This window comes from Tyto alba, unplaced genomic scaffold, assembly GCF_018691265.1.
Source record: "Tyto alba isolate M040663 unplaced genomic scaffold, T.alba_DEE_v4.0 Super-Scaffold_29, whole genome shotgun sequence".
Lineage (NCBI taxonomy): Eukaryota > Metazoa > Chordata > Aves > Strigiformes > Tytonidae > Tyto > Tyto alba.
In genome coordinates, this window is record NW_024881303.1 from 3,723,731 (window position 1) to 3,744,200 (window position 20,470).

At 52.0% G+C, this 20,470-nt stretch overlaps 1 long non-coding RNA gene across 1 annotated transcript; it reads left to right on the forward strand.

Annotated features, from left to right (window-relative positions):
• The first annotated feature begins 10,447 nt into the window (after positions 1-10,447).
• On the forward strand, positions 10,448-13,859 carry LOC122154027. Its single transcript, XR_006165931.1, has 2 exons — positions 10,448-10,678; positions 12,529-13,859. It is a non-coding gene; the product is annotated as an uncharacterized LOC122154027 (long non-coding RNA).
• Positions 13,860-20,470: the final 6,611 nt, after the last annotated feature.

Consider the following 20,470-nt stretch of genomic DNA (forward strand, 5'->3'; position numbering starts at 1 on the left):
AAGGTCCCTTCTAACCCAGATTATCCTGTGAGTCTATGAAAACAAAGTGGCATGCCTGAGATTTCACAAGGCACCTGTGACAGAGCTGGAAAGAGAACTCAGATCTAACAGGCTTCGTGCTGGGAATCATAACCAAAATATACTTCTCGTTTCTTCAGGCAGTATTTTCTGCTTGGCTCTTCTCCCAGGGTAATCAAACAGCCCTGTGCACTCCTGCCTGGTGAGCCTTTGCTCTCTCTGTCAGTGCCCGAGCTTCAGAGAGCCGGGCTAATTGCTTGCTTCATCTTGCCATTGCACTCAATAGCTGGATGGGAAGATTGCAGCCCAGCTGAAACTAGTAGAGTGGTTTTGAGGCTGGGCTGAGCCGATGCTCAGACCCCGATGACGACTGCAGCAGAGGATTGCCGCAAAACCGATGTGTTCCCAGTTTCCCAGGGCTTGCAGGCAGTCAGGATTTAAGTGAGCCGTAGAATGTCATATTTTCAATCTTGGCTGTGTGCACAGGTAAGAAATCTGGGCTTTGTGTGGATCAGATAGGTTTGCTTCCAATGTCCCTGCTGCAGACCTTCAACGTTAGGGACTGATAGGGCCCCTCCAGGCTCTGCTGCCAACCCTGTGTCTTCTCAAGTCTTTGGCTGGGTGTTGTTTGGGGCATCGTCTGTCGCTGTGCGTGGCTGGAAGGGGCACTGGGGAAGTTTCCCAGTTGCAGGGATAGTCATTTTGGGGGCTTGTGGCTTGGCTGAGCCACCGTGGAGAGCCACATCTGGACCGTATTTCTGGGAATCTATAGAGCTGAGCTCTGTGTTCTCACTCAATTACAGTGGGACACTTGTCAGCAATTTCTTGTTTTTATTTCCTGTGACTTTCCAAACTTGGTTGGTTTGGAATTTTTTTTTTTTTTTTTTTTTTGGAAAGGGGGGGGAAAAAAAAACCAACAAAAACTCCAAAGCACATGACATGGGTCTGAAGTGCATTGGAAATGGACTTTTTTCTGGGTAAGAACGACTACGCTTCTGCTATAGTGGTGTGTGTGCAGGGAGAACAGGCTTCCTAGAGAGGTGGTCAGTGCTCCAAGCCTGTCAGTGTTTGGGGCATTTAGACGATGCCCATAATAATTTGCTTTAACTTTTAGTCAGCCCTGAAGTGATCGGGCAGTTGGACTAGATAATTGTGGTGAGCCCCTTCCAACTGAAACGATTTTTCTTCTATTCTTCTCTGAACTGCTGTGGGTAAGAGATGCTCAGTGACCCGTTTGTGGGGCACAGCCCAGGAGCACCTTCAGACTTTTCAGGGCAAAAGTGGCCACAGAGTGATGCAGAATCTGCTCCCTGATACCTTGGTCCCTGCCCATGATTTCCATCACCCTCCTGGTATGGGCACTGGAGATGGGACATTCCTTTATCCAGACCCGTGCAACATAAAACGAAGGTCCTCTTCCAGTAATCTCTGCCTAAAATGGCATAATTAATTCTGATACATTGAGATGGGAACTTTAAATTGATTTAATGGCAGGAATAAAGGAAGAATACTCATAGGTTGCCAACATCTGCAGTTTTCACTGCCCTAATATACAAAGGAGCTTTTAAATAATTAGATTTGTCACTAACACCGCCAATGTTAGCATGTACATTTAAAACAGACCAGTGTTGAATTGCTTGTTTTTTTCATTTATTGAACCAAAGTGATCACATGGAGTTTTCCTTGTTTTGGAAAGAAATTATTGAGCTGACTGTGCTTGTAATCTTCTGTCTCATCTCATAAGGTTTCATTTCATCACCTTCTCAAAAAAAAAAAGAGACCTGCTCATAGTGCGTAGCATTAACAGACCTCATAAATGTCTCAGAGTAATGACTGTCAGTGTCAGGCCTTAATTTCCCTCCAAATTTGACACCTCTTGATGCCCTCTGTTGGGATGACCACTGTGGAGTCACTGAATCTGGACTTTGCATTAACTTTAACATTAACTAACACATTAACTTTGTGCATGGGTGTTGGATCAGACCCCATTTATCGGTGCAGGATCATGGTTGCTTGGCTCCAACAGACCCTTCTGGCCTGAAAAGCCTTGGCAGCAGGTGGGCAGAGCGGGCAGCTTTCAGCCCTCCTCCCGCGCCGGTGCTCGGCTCCGATGCCGTCGGTCCTTCACTGGAAAGTTCTTGCCTGGTCGGTGGTGTCAGCCAAAACATGGATATGCCCTGATTTCTAGGGCTTTTTCTAAGCATTTGGCAGAAACATGCCCCCTGCTGAAATCTCTCAGGTATCTTTTTCTGTATCTGCACGGGGATGAGCATCTTCAGTGCAGACCTGGCTTGGTGATCCTGTTTCTCAGGAAGACTGGCAGGAGAGCAAGCTACCCAAAATGTTTCTCAGCCCCTCTGAGCAGGTACCAGGAGCATTTTCCTTCCTTGCTGGGAAGAGAAGTCTAGTCTGCTGCTGTAACAAGATCATTTGGGCATTTTCCTTCAGGTGATGCTACTCAAGGCCATTTTAGGCTGGTCAAAGCAAGAGTCTGTGTCCTGCCAGCTGGTGGGAGCTAATGGGCACTGCTGTGCTGCTGGGATGGAGACAGCTCCTGTTCTCCCTTTCTTCTTGGCATAGCTGTAAATCAGCACGTGCTAACCTCATTCTCAAATTTTTGTCTTCCTTGGAGCACCATCACCAACAGAGCTGGCTTTTTGTTCAAGGCTAACCATGTCATGCATCTGATAAAAAGCCCCTGTTAGGTGAGCATCTTCTCTCTGGCAGTAAGGGATGCAGCAAACCACTGTGAGACCCCCGCATGTTCACAGCCTGGCCATCAACAAGTCAGTGGTATCCAGGTCTCCTGGTCTGGAGAAGCTGCACCAGGGACCTCATGCTTAAAGGCTAAAGTAGAGCTATCTTTTGTGAACCTGTCTTTTCCCTTTTTGAATTTATGAACTTTTTGGTCTTGACACTATCCTGTCCAGCAAATTCCACAATTTAGTGATGGGTCTGTCCTCCAGCTGGTTTTAAACCGGATGCCTGATAAGTCTTCCAGCTGCCTCTTAGTTCTTGCTTTGTGAGAAATCCCAAATCACCTTCTCCGCACCTCTGGTGTCCCCTCACTGGTCTCTGAGTGTGCCAGTCCTGGTCTTTACAGTGTCCCCTTGCCTGTACACCTCCGTGCCTTGGCCATTTCCAAACCACATGTGGACTGTTTCACTGTGAGCCCCGCTCCCAAGTTGTGGAGAGACATCTGCCAAAGAAAATCAAGGCCCTCCTGCAATATTTATCACACAGGAGGGTTCTGCATCTGTTACCTCCTCTGAAGCTCCCCAGGACCAGCGTTCAGCTGCTTTTCCAGGTCACCTGGTGCTCTGCTGAGCTTCATGGCTGCCCAAGCAGAGGGTGACACCAGCACCTCTGAGAGCTGCTCTGCATCCTGGACTGCCCCGTGGTACAATGTGGTGCACTAGGGTAGCACAAAAAAAAGTGTCAATGGGGATAGACTTCTCTACTGTAATATTTTTTTTTTTTTATTTTGTTCATCTGCCTTACAAAAATCCCCACCCAAAACACTCACAAATTTTGGGGTTTGGAGCCTCCCTTGTTGTCTCTTCTTTCCTGTTTGTGGATTCTGCACAGGACCAGCTTTTCACTGCTCATATGGCTCTGGGGAGCATCAGCTGTGGGAATCACTGCCAGTATTTGGATGAAAACCAGCCTCAGATCTCTCACTGGTGGATCTATTTGTCATTTCCCTCACACTTGTGGTAGTTGATACTACTTCTCACCTCATTAGAGCTCTTGCCTTGCACTTTATCTCCCAGGTTAATTTGTCCTATGTTATCCGCTCTCTCCTATCCCTTGCCACGCAATTTCTTCAAGGCTGAGGAGGAAGTGCCTGACAGGAATCCTTTACCATCTGGGTAACATGTCTGAGCCCAGCTCTTCAAGAGTAAACCCAAAAAAGTCAGATGGAACTTCTGGAGCCTTGTTTCATCGGAAAGGTTTTCTGGCTTGCAAGTGCTGCTGTTTCTGACCCCCCCCCCCAAAATCCACCCAAACGCTCCAGCATCCCATGGGATTGCTCGATGGGGCTGGAGTTTGATCTCAGAGAAGGTGTCCTGCCCTTGTGCATCCCCCTCCAGCTTTGCAGCATCCCACGGGACTCCTGCATCCACCATAGGGATGAATGGGATGTCCCGTGGGAATGGCCAAGGCCCCGTGGTTGGCGGGTGCTCACCACTTTGCATCTGATTTGTTGAGCACCCAGGGGTGTGTTTAGTCTTGGTGCTGACTGGCCACGTCTCGGGTTTTGCCCTCTCCCCTTTGCCAGTCCGAGATGTTTCATTCAGTCTTGGGGCTGCTCTGAATTGCAAACCCTGCTCTGAGTCCCGATCCTGGCTTGTGTGTCACTGTATGACGTATGTATGACGTATGTATGACGTATGTATGACGTATGTATGACGTATGTATGACGTATGTATGACGTATGTATGACGTATGTATGACGTATGTATGTATGTATCATGGCCCCAGGGACGAGGGGTTCAAATACAGCCCAGGAGAAGAGTCATGGCATGGGGAGAGGAGAGTGGAGAATGTGTCTGAGAGTGTAACGCCCTACTTTTAGCTGGTAGACCATGGCCGTGATTTGAGCTATATCTCATGCATCTCCCTCTGAAGCTGGATTCAATTAAGACAGCATTTTGCTTAAAAATGCAATGCCAAGCAGGGGTCTCCAGGGAGGGAGGCACGGTCTGGTGGGGTAACATCCATTCTGCTGCATCCAGGCCAGCTACTGCAGGCTCCTCGCCCACAAGTTTGGCATTGTCAGGCTTTTGGGGCAATTTTCAAAGTCTGAGGATAATTAGCTAGGAGGGACTTCTACCAGCCCTGAGGAAATTGTCTTGGAACTGGTGGCTAAATGGAGAGGAAGAGGAGGAGGGGCTGTCCTTTCCATGCAGCCCAAGACACAATATCCCTCCATTCCCAGTTTTGGAGTGATGTGCACAATGCATGGGGGATACTCTCCAGCTCAGAGGCTGGCCATCACACGAGCACAGCTCCGTGTCACCTCCAGGAGAGTGGAGGTGTGGGAGGAAAGAGGTTTGGCCCTATAAATTTTCTTCCTCCGTAGGCAGTGTCATCTTGGGGCTGGTGGGTAGCAGCAGCCAGAGAGCTGGGCCGTAAATCACTGCTGCCTGGTGTTTTTAGGCTGTGGCCCCTGTTTTGGATCTGTCAGCAATGAGTCACAGTGGCTCCAGGTGACAACACGCCGGTTGTTTACCATGTGCATTTCCAGGATTTATAAATGCCAGGGTCAGAGGTTGAGTAAAGAGCTGAACAGAGACTGGCTGCTCTGCTAACTGGGGAGGCTGCAGCTCTGGGAGGGGTTCCTGGGCTTGATGGGGGGGACATGGTGTGCCTCTGCAGGGGGGCTGGGCATGGCTTTGCTAGGAGAGCTTTGCTTCAAAGGAACCAAGTGAGATGGAGATGTGCCTTTGAAAAAAAGAGGGGGAGAAAAGGGCAATCCAGTCCCTGGAGTGATCCTGAAAATAACTGATATTTTTCTTTTTTTTCTCCAGTTCTCTTTGTCTCCTTGTACTCCCAGATGAGTGGGATGGGAAGGTCCCATGGCCTTGGGCAGTCTTTGCTTTGAGAAAGATGAGCACAGGGAGGGGAGATCCTACTGCAGACTCCTGGGGGATTCATTCAGCCATTCTCTCTGCTGTAAAATGGGCACAACAGGATAGTTTGGGCTTCCTGGTGTTTTGTGAGGAGAAATTCTTTACACACAATGAAGTTTTCAGTGACGTCAAGTAATATTTGTTGGTGCAGACAACAGGCTGAGGAGCATCTCCGCTGGTGCTGGATCAAGTCCTGCATGGGGTCGTGGGGGGTGGCTGGTGTCCTTCTGAGCCAGAAGACCTTGCCTGGGGACCCACAGCTCTTCTGACATGCCCCATCTCCTCTCCAAGGCTTGAGATATGTCAGGCAGGAATGCGGAGGGGATTGGGAAAGACGTTTCCCTGCAGGACAGGAGGGTTTTTGGCATGGACTGGCAGGCTGTGCAGAGCTGGGGGCGAGGAGGAGGCAGACAGACATCCCCCCCACCACCACCATCCAGCCCACTCTTTCTCCAGGAGCAGCTCAGATGTTTCAAGCCCCTGCCCAGGAGGTGTGGGGCTGGGCGCCGCTTGCCCCACCAGACCCTGGCTTATCTGCAGGAAGAACCGCGGCTCATTTTAAGCCCTTGTTGATGGCCATCTCATTTACCTGTAAAGCCCAGGGAGGAAAGCAGGGCCAAGGCAGTCTGGAAACAAGACACAGCAAGTCTCATAGCAGAGTCCCAAAATCCTCTGATCCGTATCAGGGTGAGAATCGTGGAGGACAGCAGAGCAGAGCTGCTTCAGGTCAGGAGCGGCAAGAACCCCTCACGAGTGCTGAGATGCTCCGCAGGAACGGAGATAGAACTGGGCTGGGAAGAGAAGACACAGAAAGATGGGGACGTGGGGGATTCCAATGCCATTGCTTGAAAAATCCCAAGGGAGGTAGAGCTGAAATCTCATTTGAGGTTCTTCTTCATGCCCTTTTTCCACCCCCCCACTTTTTTTTTTTTTTTTTTCCCCCGATTTTAATTGATATTTATCCGCAGCACCACATTCTGCTCTTGTTTCTTGTTTGTGCCTCTGTTTTCAAAGCCCTAAGAGCACAAGACAAGCCTCCGGGCCTTAGAGTGGCAGAGCCAGGCTGGTGGGGCAGGAGATGGCCCAGCCTGGGGTCAGACCTCGGGCTCGTCCTCGGACGGGGGAGCTCTCACAGCCCGGCGCGAGGCAGCGGCAAGGGGGCTGTGTTTGTGTGTGACAGTGCCAGGGTGCTGTGTGCCCTCTCTGAAGTTATTAATAAAAATCACAAATGCATCAAGGTCAATCCCTGTGCCAGCTTGCCTCATCAATACTTCAGTGCTGTCTCCTCACCAGTTTCTTTGAAGGGATTATTTCAATATGCACATCGCTCCTCAGCCGTGTGTAATGAGGGGTCAGGCCGGATCCCGCACGCTTTTTGTCTGCAAATAACGTGTCTGCAGCCGTGATTCTCCCTCCCTTCCTCCTTGTGGGTCTGGCAGAAGATTTCTCTGTAGCTTCCCAGCTCCTGGACACCCGTGGTGCTTCCCGACCTCACACTGTGTCAGCTGCTGTGACTGGAGAAGAGTCGTGCACTGAGGACAACAATTCTTTCCCGGGGCTGTGGGGCCAGTGAAGACCCCAGGCCGTGTCCCCCCATAAGCACATGCCCGTTTCCTAGTGGGTGCAATGCTCTTGGAGAAGGTGAGGATGAACCTTTCTGCTTCAGCCCAAGCCAAGTGTCGGATTTGGCTCAGCTTGGGCTGACAGCGGGCATTTGATTGGGTTGATCTCTTTGGAAACCTCTGCTGAGAAGGTCCCTCTTCCTCCCTCCACTCCCACGGGGGATGTGCCCATCCCACTGCTGAACTGGAGCTTGCCCAGAGCCACCGGCTTACCTCATGCCATCCCCATAGGACACTGGCCACAGGGCAAGCAGAGCCCTGCTCCCAGCACCAGAGGTTTTTGAGATGGAGCCCCATGGCAGCAAGGCTGCTGGGGGAGCTGGAGTTGCTGGTGGTGTGCTGCACACCAGCCGAACCGGCTGTAAGCTCAAGGAGGACCTGGGAGGTGGCCATGGGCCACAGCAAGCGGCTGTTTTCTTTCCTTCCATTACAAGCTGGAGGGCTGGGGCTTGGTTTTGTTTATTTTTCTCATCCTTGTTTGAAAACTCACTTTGCTGCTCTGCTGAATGTTTACCTGGCCTGGTGGAAGGTGTCCCTGCCCACGGCAGGGGGGTTGGAACTAAATGGGCTTTAAGGTCCCTTCCAACCCAATCCATTCAACGATTCAGTCTACGATTCTATGACGTTTGAAAGACAGATTTCCACTTTCGAAGCAACTGCTTGTCTCAAGAAGTAGACTCAGTGGCTCAGGAGGAGGACGAGGGAACCCCATGTGATTTTTTTTTTTTTATTTTATTTCCTCTTGTAGACATCCTCTTCAGCCATATCTGCTCATCACAGAGGGGCTAGAGCAGCCTGGCTGCAGGAAATCGCCGTGGCACCATAATTCTGTGGAAATGGTGATGATTTGGGAAAAGTCTCACTGAGAACTGACCACAGGTACTCCATGGCACAATGGGGAAGCGTGACCCGGCCTCGGCAGACGCGATGCAGCAAGCGTTGGTGCATGGGAGTTGCGAGGAGCTGAGATCAAAGCCGCAGCCATGCCAAGCTTTCCTGGCCAGACATCGTTTTCGATAAAGGAACTGGGCAATCATTGCTCCACAGCTCCACGGAGTATATGCGAATCATTATTAAATGTGAAGCCTGAGAAGGTGTGAGGGAGAATTCACTCTGAGTGGCTCAGCCCCAGCACCAAGGACATTACACCTTGATGTGCAAGAGAGCTTGGATGGTTCATCCCACCTGAAAAAAGGCATCACAGACAGAAGAGATGTTGCTGCTCCAGGGTGTTCATCATTTTTGGGTAAGACTATCTTTGAGGAGATGGTTGCTCTCCCAGTGTGGAAAATAGGGTGTGATAAATCACGTAAGTCCATCCTCGTGTCCTCAGCTGCTGTCCCATTATTTCCAGCTCCCTGGGAATGCCGTGGAAGGGGCTGACAGGAGCTGGTAACAGCCCTCTGTAGTGGTGACAGCAAACCACGGCCACCACAGCCCCAGCCCTTAGCCAGGTTCTGCACCGACGCAACGCACAAACCCCATTGTGAGAGTGTCAGTGGTAATCCCTCCCTGCTTTTTATTTTTCTCCAAAAAGAACTACAATAGTAAAGTCAATAAATAAGCCAAAATATCCTCGAGGAACTGTTATACAGGCTGGAGTAGGGCACATGCTCCAGCTTTCCCTCCCGGCTGCAGCCTTCACCTTGACCAGACTCTCTAAGGGTGCACAAGCCACCAGTGGAGAATTAATTGGGCAAATTACGAAGCATTTTGGTTGCTCTGAGCAAATTATGGTTCATCAAGCAAAAATTTCCAGAAACTCCTTTCCCACAGCGCTTCTTCAGGGCTGGCTGGCATGTAGCTGGGCCATGAGCAAGAGCTGAAGGGGTATCTAAAGCACGTTTTGGGGGTTACCCTCTCGTTGAGGATGGTTTTGGGGTCAGGCCTCCCGATGGGCTTATTCGAGCATGGACCCAGGGGCTCTTGTGGCCCCACGGGATGAGCCCCCGTGGAGGAGATGTCCTCCGTGGGGTGGGTCTGCAGGCGTGTGCAAGGCAGAGGACTAAACCCCGCTCCGGCGCCGTGGGGCCGGGGGATGTTGGCTCCGGGGTGGAGCGGCTGCCGGGACAGGCGAGGTGCAGGAGGGCAGGGACAGGCAGAGCTGGCTGAGCCGCTTCCCACGCGTGCAGGCAGAGCCGCCCTCGGCAGCGGTGAGGGGCCACGGGGGGTTCCCCTCATCCTTCTTCCTCCATATTCGGCCCCCGTCGGTGTGAGCAGGGTATGGGGGGGGGGGGGGGGGGTTGGCTGCTGAACCCTGCCCTTGGTTTGAGTTTATCTGGGGATCGGGGGGATGCTCCCGGAGCTCAGGTGTGCTGCCTGCACAGGCAAACCCCTCCCGCCCCACCGCGACACCCCCGGGCTTGGGCAGTGCTGGGGTATTTCCCTCCCTGCGCGTCCAGGTTTTGTGCACCACGGCTGGGTGGGGGGCTCGGAGACACCCCCTCCCTGGCTGGTAGAGGAGGATGATGCTTGGTGGGTGTTTGCAGCTCCCCTCCAGCCCTTCTGGCACCACCTCCTGCTCCCTTCTCCCTTCCTCCCTCTCCTTCCTCCTCGCTCTCCTGCCCGATTTAAGGATAAAAGAGAGCCCACAGGCAGCCCTTTCCCCTGCTACCCACCCTCCCAAAGTCTCGGAGTCCTTCTTCCCTCTACTTTTGAGCAGTGCATGGTCCCTGCTCCAAAGGAGTTGAGGGGGTCCCGGGGCAAAGGGTGGTGGCACCGCCACATCGGGTGACATCTGTCAGGAGGATGCTGGAGGCAATGGATTCGTGGCCCTCAGGGTTGATCCAGAGACGGTGGCACGGTGGGCTCTGCTCCAGCTCTGCTCGCCTTCAGTCCCCAGCGTGGAGCTGCAGGGAAGGTGGCTGATGTCAGGCAATCACAGCTAACACGGTTCTTCCCAGTAACCCGGCCTCTCTTCCTCCACGTGGACAAGGTTAGCTCGTTTTCTTCCTGAAGACAAAAAAAAAAAAAAAAAAAAAAAAAAAAAAAAAAAAAGGCAAAGCAAACACCTCAGCCTTTGTTCGGGGAGACAAGGACTGCAGCCCGCTCAGATGGAATTTATTTTGTGCTCAGTAATTCAATCCATTCGGGCTCAGGATGTGGCCAGGAGAGTTGAGCCAAAAAATGCAAGTTTAAAGCAACTAAATTTTATGCTGTGTATACAGTTAAGTTTGGGTTTGGCTGAGACGAGCAGTTTCCATGGTTTTTGCAATTTCTGTTGTAGCAACGAAGCTCCTTATGCAATGGAAGGGCTGGGAAGCGTGTGGTCCTCCGGCGAGCCGCGGACGAAGAGGGACGGGGGGAACTGGGGCAGCCCGGATGGGGGACAGGGCTTATCCCAAGGTGATTAACACTGACCTGACTCTGTGACCCTTGCTGGGGACAGCACGCTCGGCATGGGTGAGTACATCCCGGTGGTCTGGCCTGGAGAGGGTTAGGTGGTTTCCTCCAAGTCCATTCCCCCAACTCCAAACACCTCCAGTGCCGTGCAGAGCTGCTGCCAGTGCCAGGATGCGGCTGCTGAGCCGCGCTTTTCCTCGCTGAGGTGTCCCTCTCCCTGACATTAACATTTTTCAACGTCACTTTAAGGCGAAGGCTTGGAAAAGCTGAGTAATGCCGAGCTGTAGCCCAGCAGCTGGGCTGCAGATGTGCGGAGAAGCCCACGCCAGCCTGCAGCATCACTGCGTGTCCTCGTCCCCTCCGGCTTCATCTGCCCTCCGCACACGGGGGACGCATCCTTGAACAGGGCTCACCCCTAATTTTGCACCTCTGTGCCCCTCCATGGGGGCTGTAGAGCTGCTTTGCAGTCTAGTCTGTGATAAAAAGCATGAGATCAAAACCAGGCAAACCCCCGGTGCTCTCAGAAATAACACGCATTTTTTTTCCCCTTGACCAGGGAATTATTATTTCAGCTTGCCAGCTTGCTTGCATCAGCCGTGCTCATTCCTCTGGTCATGCTTTCAGCAGCAAGAGCTTCGTGTGCTGCCTGGTGGGTGCGAGACGCGCCCCACCGCCTGGAAGAGCATCAGGGCTTGGGCAAAACAAACCTCTGTAGGGAGGTTTTCCTTGTTCAATGGCATCAAGCGGCCCTTTTTGCTCAGGGATCATTCCCACAAAACCACTGGTTTTGCAAGAAGCTAATCCCTGCAGCCCAACCAAACCCAAGGCACAGCCAGTGCCTTGGCCGTGATTTATCCCAAATCCAGTGGTGGATTCCTCTCCAGTGATGCCCTGTGCCTTGTTTGTTACTGTAATCAGGGCCAGTTTACCAAAAAATTATCAGTTCATCAGGCTAGCCACTTCTGTAATGTGCCTGCCAGCAACCCACAGGCTTGGAAGCAGCTCTCCAAACACTTGCTTCTCTTACCTTTTGCATTTTTGACTGCCCTGCTGAAGCGAATCCTCCCGGCCTGCCCCGTCCCACTGCCAAAGCTTCACAGGAGCCATTCAGTGATGGACACTTCATCTTAGGTGTCCAGCCCAAGGGCTTCCTGATGGGGCTTCTGTGAATTTAGCAACCCAGTGGATTTCTGCCCCATTAATTTCTCCACTATCCTCTTGAACCCGTGTAACCACTGGGATCCCCAGCGTCCTGTGGTGGGGAGCTCAGGAAGGCCAATAGGTGCTGTTTGGGCACCCACCTTCTTTCGGGTGCTGTGAACAGGGCTCCCGTTGGCATCATCTGATGCCTGCCTGACCCTGTGTCGGCAGAGATGGGGCACAGTCCCTTCTTCCTGAGGCCACTGAGATTTCACAGCCTGCTGTTGTTGCCTTATCTTGCAGCCTCAAGGCACCTCGGGCGAACAGAGGGCTCCTTCAGAAATCCCCATCCTTGCCCTGCTCTCCTCACCTCCCCTGCACTGTGCCACCCCGACCTGCCTGTTTCCCAACTTCTCTTCCTAGTGTAACCCCAGCTTGGGGGTCCTGCTCCCTCCCTGCTCCGTGTCCATCCCGACACCCGGCACTTGCTGGTGGGGTAGCTCCTCCAGGAAAGATGAGATCTGCAGCTTTGCTTGGCCTCAGGGGGCTCGCACCGTGTGTCGCAAGCCGTTGGCATCGCTTTGGAAGCTGCTGTTGGCCATATGTCACAAAATATTAGGATGCTGGCGCATTGTTTCAGCATCTGGCAAAACTTGTCCTGCCTCACCCCCTCAGTACCAGCTTGCTGAGTCCCTTTGCTGCTCCCCAACCGCTGCTGGTCCCCGCACCTTGACCCCAAGAGCGTTTTGCATCCCGTTTTTTGCCCGCAGGTTGGAGTGAGGGGATTGTGCCCTGGGACTCATCTGTGTCCCCGCCCCATGCCTGCCTCCTCCTCTTCCTCCTCATTGCTTCCAGCAGAGGTTTGAGATGAACATCTTCTTCAGAGGTGCTTGGGTGTCCTGGTCTTGCAAGCGGCCAGTGTGTGCCTGGAAGACCTGCATCCATCCAGCATCGCTTCGAGGGTGCTTGTGTCTTACCAGTGAGGTGCACGACACTGTGGAGGTGACATCTGAGGTGTGCAGGGACCTGCTCGAGACCACCACCATGTTCAGGACACCATCTCCATGCATGCCCACCTATGAGTGTGGCAGGGCTGTAGACCCACAGAGCTGCTGAATAACAGATTTCCACAGGCTGGCCCATAGACTGTTAACACATTAATTAAAAGAAGAAAAGGGACTCGGTCCCATTAAGCTCACCATCTGTTTTAATTATCCACTAAAGCTCACAGAAAGCTCTGTACACACTATAATTGCATAATTAAAATGAACTGTTGGGAGATAGATGGCACAGAGATGACTGGGGAGAGAAAAGCAGTCCTTGCTCCTATTCTGCTGTCACGAGCATCGTAATTAAGAGGGAGCAGCAAAGCAACACCTTTTTGGGCTGAGCTTGTCATTGCAGAGTCCCTGTTGACTTCTGATAGCTTTCTGAGGCCAACTGTGTAGTTTCCAGCCTGAGCAGAAGCGACAGCCATCGTTAAACCCCACTTTGCTGATAACTGTGATGAAAGCCCCCCGTGCGGGTCCGAGACGGTCAAACGTTTCTGTGCATCGCGAGCAAACTCTGCCAACCCCGAGTTGCCAGCCCAACTCACCGCCTGGATGCATCTCACCCTGTTGCAGATAAAACCGACTGTGTCGGAGCTCCTCGCCTGTCTTGTGCCCGTGGGTGGGGGGAGCCCAGCGGAGCCAAGGGAGTTTATTTGGCAGCTCCCAAAATCAGGTCGCCAGTTCATTCAAAAGGAGCATGTCCAAAGCCTGGCTGGTTGCTCTTGGACATAAAGCAGGCTGACTTGTTCTCATGGCAGAGGTTTTCAAATCAAAATATTAGTCTTAAAAAGAAAGAAAGGGAAAAAAAAAAAAAAAAAAGTATAACAAACTTCTTCCTGTGAATAGCAGTGGGAATTCTTCACATTTTCTGTTTGTTTGAGTTTTTTTCTTTGTGAAGGGGTTTTTATGCTTGTATTATTTAGCTGATATTCTCATATCATCTTGCACCTTGTTTTTCCCAGATCACTGCTCTTTCACATTCCCTGCAAACCTGAACTCTGGGTTAATACTTTTCTTTGCCATTAAACTTCTGATCTGCACTGAGAAAACGCGATGAAGTCATTGCAAATCCTGAAAACTGGAAAAAGTCGCTCTTGTTTGAAGCTCTCTTGGGGTTAGCCTCTGACAAGATCCAAAACACAAGTGTTCGTGGACAAAATATGTCTCTTGCAATCTGCCCACACTGGATCAGGCTAGTAACGAGTTCATGACAAGCAACGTACTGGAACGTAATTAGAGGAGAACTCCATAGCCAGCCAGAACCTTCCAACATTTTAAATGTCAGCTCAGAAACACATTAATTGTTTGGAAGGATCTTCCGGAGCCAAGGTAAACTTTGGGGAATTGGGGTGATCTGCCAGCACGCCTTCAGAGCAACGAGGTCCTGGTACCAGCTCGCTGCAGTGACTCCTCCTTGGCACGGCCGTGATGGATGATTTCTGTCACATCCCATCTCCCATGGGCCGGTATTTTATTATAATTTTCCTGGCAGAAAACAATGGTTTCGTCAAGACTGAGGTGTTTTGCAGGAACATGGCTGACCCTACTCACAAGGAGATGCTTTGACTTTTCCTTTAGAGACAAACTTTCCTCTCCATGACAAGATGGGTTATCTTTTTTTATCAGAGCTGGAATCAAAGATCCAGATCTGTCTCAGTGTCCAGTCCCTCTTTAGAAATCTGTTTCCAGGGAAATTTCAAAATGTTTTTGAAACAAGTTTGCAAACGTGGAGCACATGCCTAGCAATCCTGGCATGTAGCAGCTCCGAACATCCTACAGCTGAGCATCCAAGGGATGGAGAAAATCCCTCCACCTGCAATGGTTAATTCATGCAAACAATGCTGAATTAAACATGTTCCTACTAGAGGCTGACCCAAGCAAACGCTCTCTTGCAAGTGATGCTTTTCCCTCTGTCTTCTTCTCTTCTGGAGTTTTCTTCCAGACAGAAAGCTGGTGCTGGTTCCTCAGCTCTGGAGATAACCCTGGGGAAGGGAAGGGGGGAAGTGGGGAAGCCCTCAGTTGTTTGGGGTCCTGAGCCTGAATTTTGGTGGGGCAGGTGGCTGAAGGGGCTGGGTGGATGTAGGTGACCCAAGCGCAGATTTGAAGCCCCAGCTGGGATCTACACAAGCACACAGTCGAGCTGATGCTTTGTGAGCCAGCCCCGAGGCTGCTGCCTGCAGACACCCATTTCTGTTCCCACTTCCCTGGCCTGGGATGGGAATCTGGGATTTAATGCCTGGAGTCAGAAATAAAGTCCAAGCAGGTGCCGTTGCCAGCCAGCACGACCGATTCAGCCCGGCTGTGATCCTGAAGGCAAGAGCATCCTTTAAAATCCCCAGCGGGGAACACGCGGGAGAACCAAAGACGGCAGCTTGCCACCCAAATTGTGCCAAGGAGAGTATTTTCACGCTCGCCGTGCCACTGGGCCGTGCAGCTCATTGCTGTGGGATGCTGCTGGGCCCGAGAAAACAGCCAGGCTCAGAAAGTGCCCATCGCCCTCCTCACAGACCAGGTGGGTGCAGGGGCTTCACCTTCTCCCTCTCACGCTGCCCACGGTCAGGCTGCCTCTCGGTGCTTTATGAACATAAAACATTTTGCCTGGGAGTTTTGGCTGAACAGCACGTCCTGTATTTTACCATCAGGCACCAAGGCACCTCAGCCAGCTCCTGGGGGATGGTTCCTTAGGGGAGATCATAACGAGATCGCTTCTTGCTGGAGTGATACACTGGTTCATTGGTGCAGAACAGCACCCACCCCTGCTGAGGCTTTCCTTTATTTCTCATCATTAAAAAGACTTAGAGAGTTTTACAGGCTTTTAAAACTCCTTCAGGTAAGGGCATTGGTACCTAGCAGGAGATGCAGGGATTTATATCTTCATAGGGTCATGCAAAACATCACAAATTAGAATAATGAAGTGGGATCATAACAGAGCATGGTGGCAACTGGGGAGTCAGAGATGCCCAGTCCTGGGTGCAGCAACACACACTTGAGGGCGGGGTCCCAAAAAACCCAGAGGGCAAAAGAAACCCCACCTAATTGTCATTTTCTTGGAAATCCCAGAAGCGCATCCCTGTCTGCCATGTGTGGAATTTCAGATGGATCACCAGTGTGACCAGTGACCCTATTAGATGCCAGTTTTGGGGCTCTGGGGAAATGCTTGGAAGGCAGCCAGAGACCACAGCCATGCCGAGTACCAGGCTCTGGTGAGGGATGCTCGCTGGAGCATCCAAAATGATGGATGCTGCAGCTGAACCCCCAAACCCGCAGTTGAATCCCCGAACAGAAGCCTCCAGATGACCCAATGGGCTGATCCTGCAACCACCCCTGAACCCCAGTGGTTTTCCTAGGCTGGGTTTTCTTGCCCACGTGTCCCTCAGAAAACTCCAAGCCTGGGAGTGGGAAGCAGATCTCATGGGTAGCTTAGCTCAGATGTATTTAGGCACAGGCCCAATACTATGGAATATTTGGGTGCAGGTTTCATCTGCTCTCCTTTCTCCTCTTAAGCACATTGTAAAATTAATTGAGCTAAGTGTTGGAGTGAAATAATTGCCCCACCTTGGAAAAAAAAAAAAAAAAATTCCAGACAAATTTTTCTTTGGAACATGTAGAAATAGGACTTTTTAGCTAGTCCAAAACTCTGAGACATTTTGAGTATGCAGTTTGCCAAACCATGTCTCGGTTTTGTTGGCCATTGTAATGGGAAATCTTCTTGCAATCGCCATGTCTTGGGTCTCTCCCACTACCTGTGTGCTCTGTGGTGGCCTTGGCTGAGTGTAAACGTGGCAATTCACCCCAAATCGACTGCTCATGGGTCAAAATTGTGAAGCATCTTCCGGGAAACATCTCCTCCTTCTGGAGAAGGTCTTACTGGGGAGGTCCACCAGCAGTCACCAAAATGCTATTCCTCCTTTGGGCAGCACATTGATTTTTAATGTAATTAAGAACTGTTGGGGTCTTTCAGCCATGTGCGCCCAACAGGCATGTGGCCTCCTGAAGAACGTGTGTCCAGGAGCCCTGCGTGGGCAGAGGGACCAAACGGCCAGCGCTTTGTGCAGAACAGGTGAATGGGTTCTCTGCAATTAATAAAAACACGAATATAAATTGCAATGATCTCCACAGCCGAGTAAAGGAGGCAGTGATGCAGAAAGATGAAGAAAAACAGACTAGTGCTCTGAGGGTTGATGAGGCACTCAGGATTTCAGTGGCTCTTGCAGGGTTTATTAATTAGGGTGATGTTTTTCTATTAATGTGAGCGAGCAAAAGGGTCTCAGAGAAGATGAAGCAACAGGGCAGATATGGATGTTTTTGGTGTAGGGGCCAAACCAGAAAACTGGGAGGGTGCTGGCACAAGAGGGTTCAAACTAACTGTGCCTTAGAGTTCTCAAAAAAATCAGATTTTTGAGGGCTTTTTATTTCACTATTTTTAACAAAAGCTCTGAAAAACGCCTTGTCTGGACCCACCCAGAATTGCTCGTGGGACCAGCGCCGAGTTTATGCTTCTGGCGTCAGGCTCGCTGTCCCTTTTGTGCAGCAATTTTTCTTCCCACTGAGGTCAGCCGCTGAACAGAAAGCGCCAGTTGTTTGGAAGCAGAAAGCCTCATGTAGAAAAACATCCAAATGTAATGATTTGACACTGCGAAACCTTCCCTCCCACCCTGGCCTCGCTTGGGGCTCTGGATGGAACATCTCTGCTGCTCCCCAGCCCCCTCCCATTGCAAACCCACAGCTCATCCCTGTCTCCCCGCTCTCTTTGGGCCACGAAGCCACCCAGGACTTTTGTGACCAGCACGGCCACGCGTGCCCTCTCATCACAGAGATAATGCGTGTTCAGTCACGGGTCGGCTCACCAGGAAACCCAGTGGGTTGGGTTTTGTTTTATTTTTTTGGGGAAGCGAAGGCGACACCTTGATTTTCCCTCCCCAAGCTGAAAGCAGATGTTTGCCACGCTTGGCAGGTACTACAGAGCCACCCGGCTGGAATTCTGACAGCTCGGGCAACGCTGCGCAGAAATTGTCCGTCCTCGTGGAATAATACAGGGCAAACGATTCCCAGCCCATCTGTTTGCTGGCTGGGGGTGAGACGGGAGGTGAGGGGGCACAGGCTCTGCTTGGGCTGCGCGGGGGCCGGGGACATCCCCCCACCCGTTCGCAGGGACACGGTTTGCAGTTGGCAGCGCCCCTCGCCGCGCACCTCCTCGCTCTGGAGCCCGTTGCAGAGGCAGAGGGAGCTGGTTTCCCACCTCCGCATCACGTTGGATTTGTTCTCCCCCCCCCCCAGGGTTGCATTTGCAGGTCACTGCCCAGTCTGGCGCAATCCTCCTGAACTGGTCTTGCTCCTTTCTCTGCGGGGACAGTCCCAGTTGATTGCAGGCTTTCTCCTGGTGGAGCTGGGCGTAGATGTTATGCTGCCATTAAAGACCTCCTGGCTTCCTTCTCTCCAAATCCTAGTGAGCCATGGGCAGGACAAACCTCCAGTGCGTTGGCATGAACAAATCAACCCCTTGTCATCCCTTGATGCTCCAAGGGAGGCTTTTCTGCCCCACACTGCTGCTTCACACCCCATGCTCCTATCTTGCCTCCTTCTCATCCACAAGAAAGCGACGGGAGGAGATGTCTCCTGGATGGATTATCATCCTGAAGTGACTTGGAGGTTGCAGGGCCACCAGCATCCAATGACCCTGCCCAGCCATGCTTCCCAGAGCACGCATTTTGCGGTTGTCTCTAGTTTATTTTTTTTTTTTCTTTTTAACTACTGCCTTTATCAGCTCATTTCAGTGTTGCAGCTTTCCCAAGTGGAAACCTTCAGTGCTGCCTCTGCTCCCCATCACAGCTGGAGCCACTGACCCTCTGTGAGTGGGACAGGCCCCTCCGTGCCACGTGCCTTTGCCCCGTCACAAGCTGGAGCCATCTGGCAGAGGCTGCTGGGGAGCTCAGGATGCTGGGGAGCTCAGGATGCTGGGGCTCTCATGAGTCTCTGCTGATCTCCTGGCCAAAAGCAAACTGGGGAGCTCATCCTTCCTGAAGCCCTCCATCTCCATCCCCCGGCACGTGCCACTTCTCATGGTACCTGCCATGTAGCACACCTCTTCTGCAAAATACATGCCAAGATCTCACAGGGAAACCTGGAAGCCAGACAGAAAAAATTAGGGAAAAACTACCTTGGAATGGTCTCCTTGATTGCATTTCCATCATCCTCCCATACCAGCTGCAACCCAAAGGAGAGGAGATGTAATAAACTGTTTAAAAAGTCATATTTCAAGTTAACTAACCTTTTCTGATGCTCCGGAACAGCCTGTGCTGGGCTGAGCTGGAGCCTTGGAAGAAAAGTGAAGGGTTGTTCTTGCTCGGTCTGAACTGGTTTGTTGAGTCATCCTCTTAGTTAATACCTGGCATCGGCACAGCACGCAGTCCTGTTGGTGGGGAAAAACACACTCAGGGAAAGTTCAAGCCGTTTGTGCTCCTCCAAACAGTGGGGAGCAGACAAAGACTGCTTGTTTCGCAGGCGGGGGAGAGGAGCGAGGAAGAAGCAGGCGAGGAAGGGGCGAGGGATGGTGGGACGGGGCTGTCGGCCTGGGGTGGAGAAGAGGTGGGTTTGGGATGCCGGCCCGCGGTGTGCTGCTCGGCCCCAGCCAGCCGGGACGCATTTTTGCAATGCTTGAGCTGTGTCAGGAAGAGGCATTCCCCACGCCCGAGGGGTGAGGGCCTTGGTGGGGCAAGACGAGACAAAGCTCAGGTCTCGGTTGGATGGGATGAAAAGGGGTTTGGGAGGGATGTCGGGTCCCCATCAGTGGTGCCGTAAACGGGGAAAAGCTGGGATGGGAAGAGGGTGGCCGATGCAGCGGGGGCGGGCAGGCTTTCCCAGGCAGCGAGGTCAATGGATGCTCCGTTGGTAAAACATCTCAGCGGCGAGGGGAGGCTCGAGTGTCCCTCGCTTGCCTCAAGACCCCCTTCCACTTGCCTCGGTTGCCTCATCCCACGCAAGAAGAGGTGGTGGGAGAGGAGCGGCCGCGGAAGGACCCGTGGCCGCAGTCACGCCGCACGCACGCCCACGCTGGTCGGGGCTGTGACGAGACGCGTGGCACAGCGTCGGGCAGGCCAGCCTCTTCCTCCTCACCTCCACTCCTGTCGTCAAAGGGTGGCAGCTAGGTAAACACCTCCTGCTCTGCTGGCTGACTTCTAGGGCTCTATTAGGAAGGCAAAACTGGTTTAATTAGGGATGCCTTCAAGCAGGCCATCGAGCAAGGTGCAGGTGGGTCTCCAGGGAAGATATATTAGCTTGTACTATGGAGCATCAGAGAAACTATTAGCCAAATGTGATCTAATAAGCAAATAAATACTCTGCAAATCAACTGCAGCACTGACAAGTTCATGCATTTACCCATTGCCCTGGAACTGCTCAGGGCAGCGAGGTTGGGTAATTTTTCTTGCCTCAAATTCAAACCAGTGTTGCTATATTAGGAGCAAATCTGCAAAAGCCGTGGGAGGAAGGGGAACGGCTCCGTGAGCAGAGCATCACACCAGCAGTTCTCCTGGTCACCTCATGCTGCTGCTCCCCGGCCCCCCGTGCTCCTGGACAAGGGCACGTGTTGATGACCAGCTCTTGTCCTCTGCTCCATCCCCTTCAGCGTGACTGTACCCCATGGGATGAATACAGCAAACCA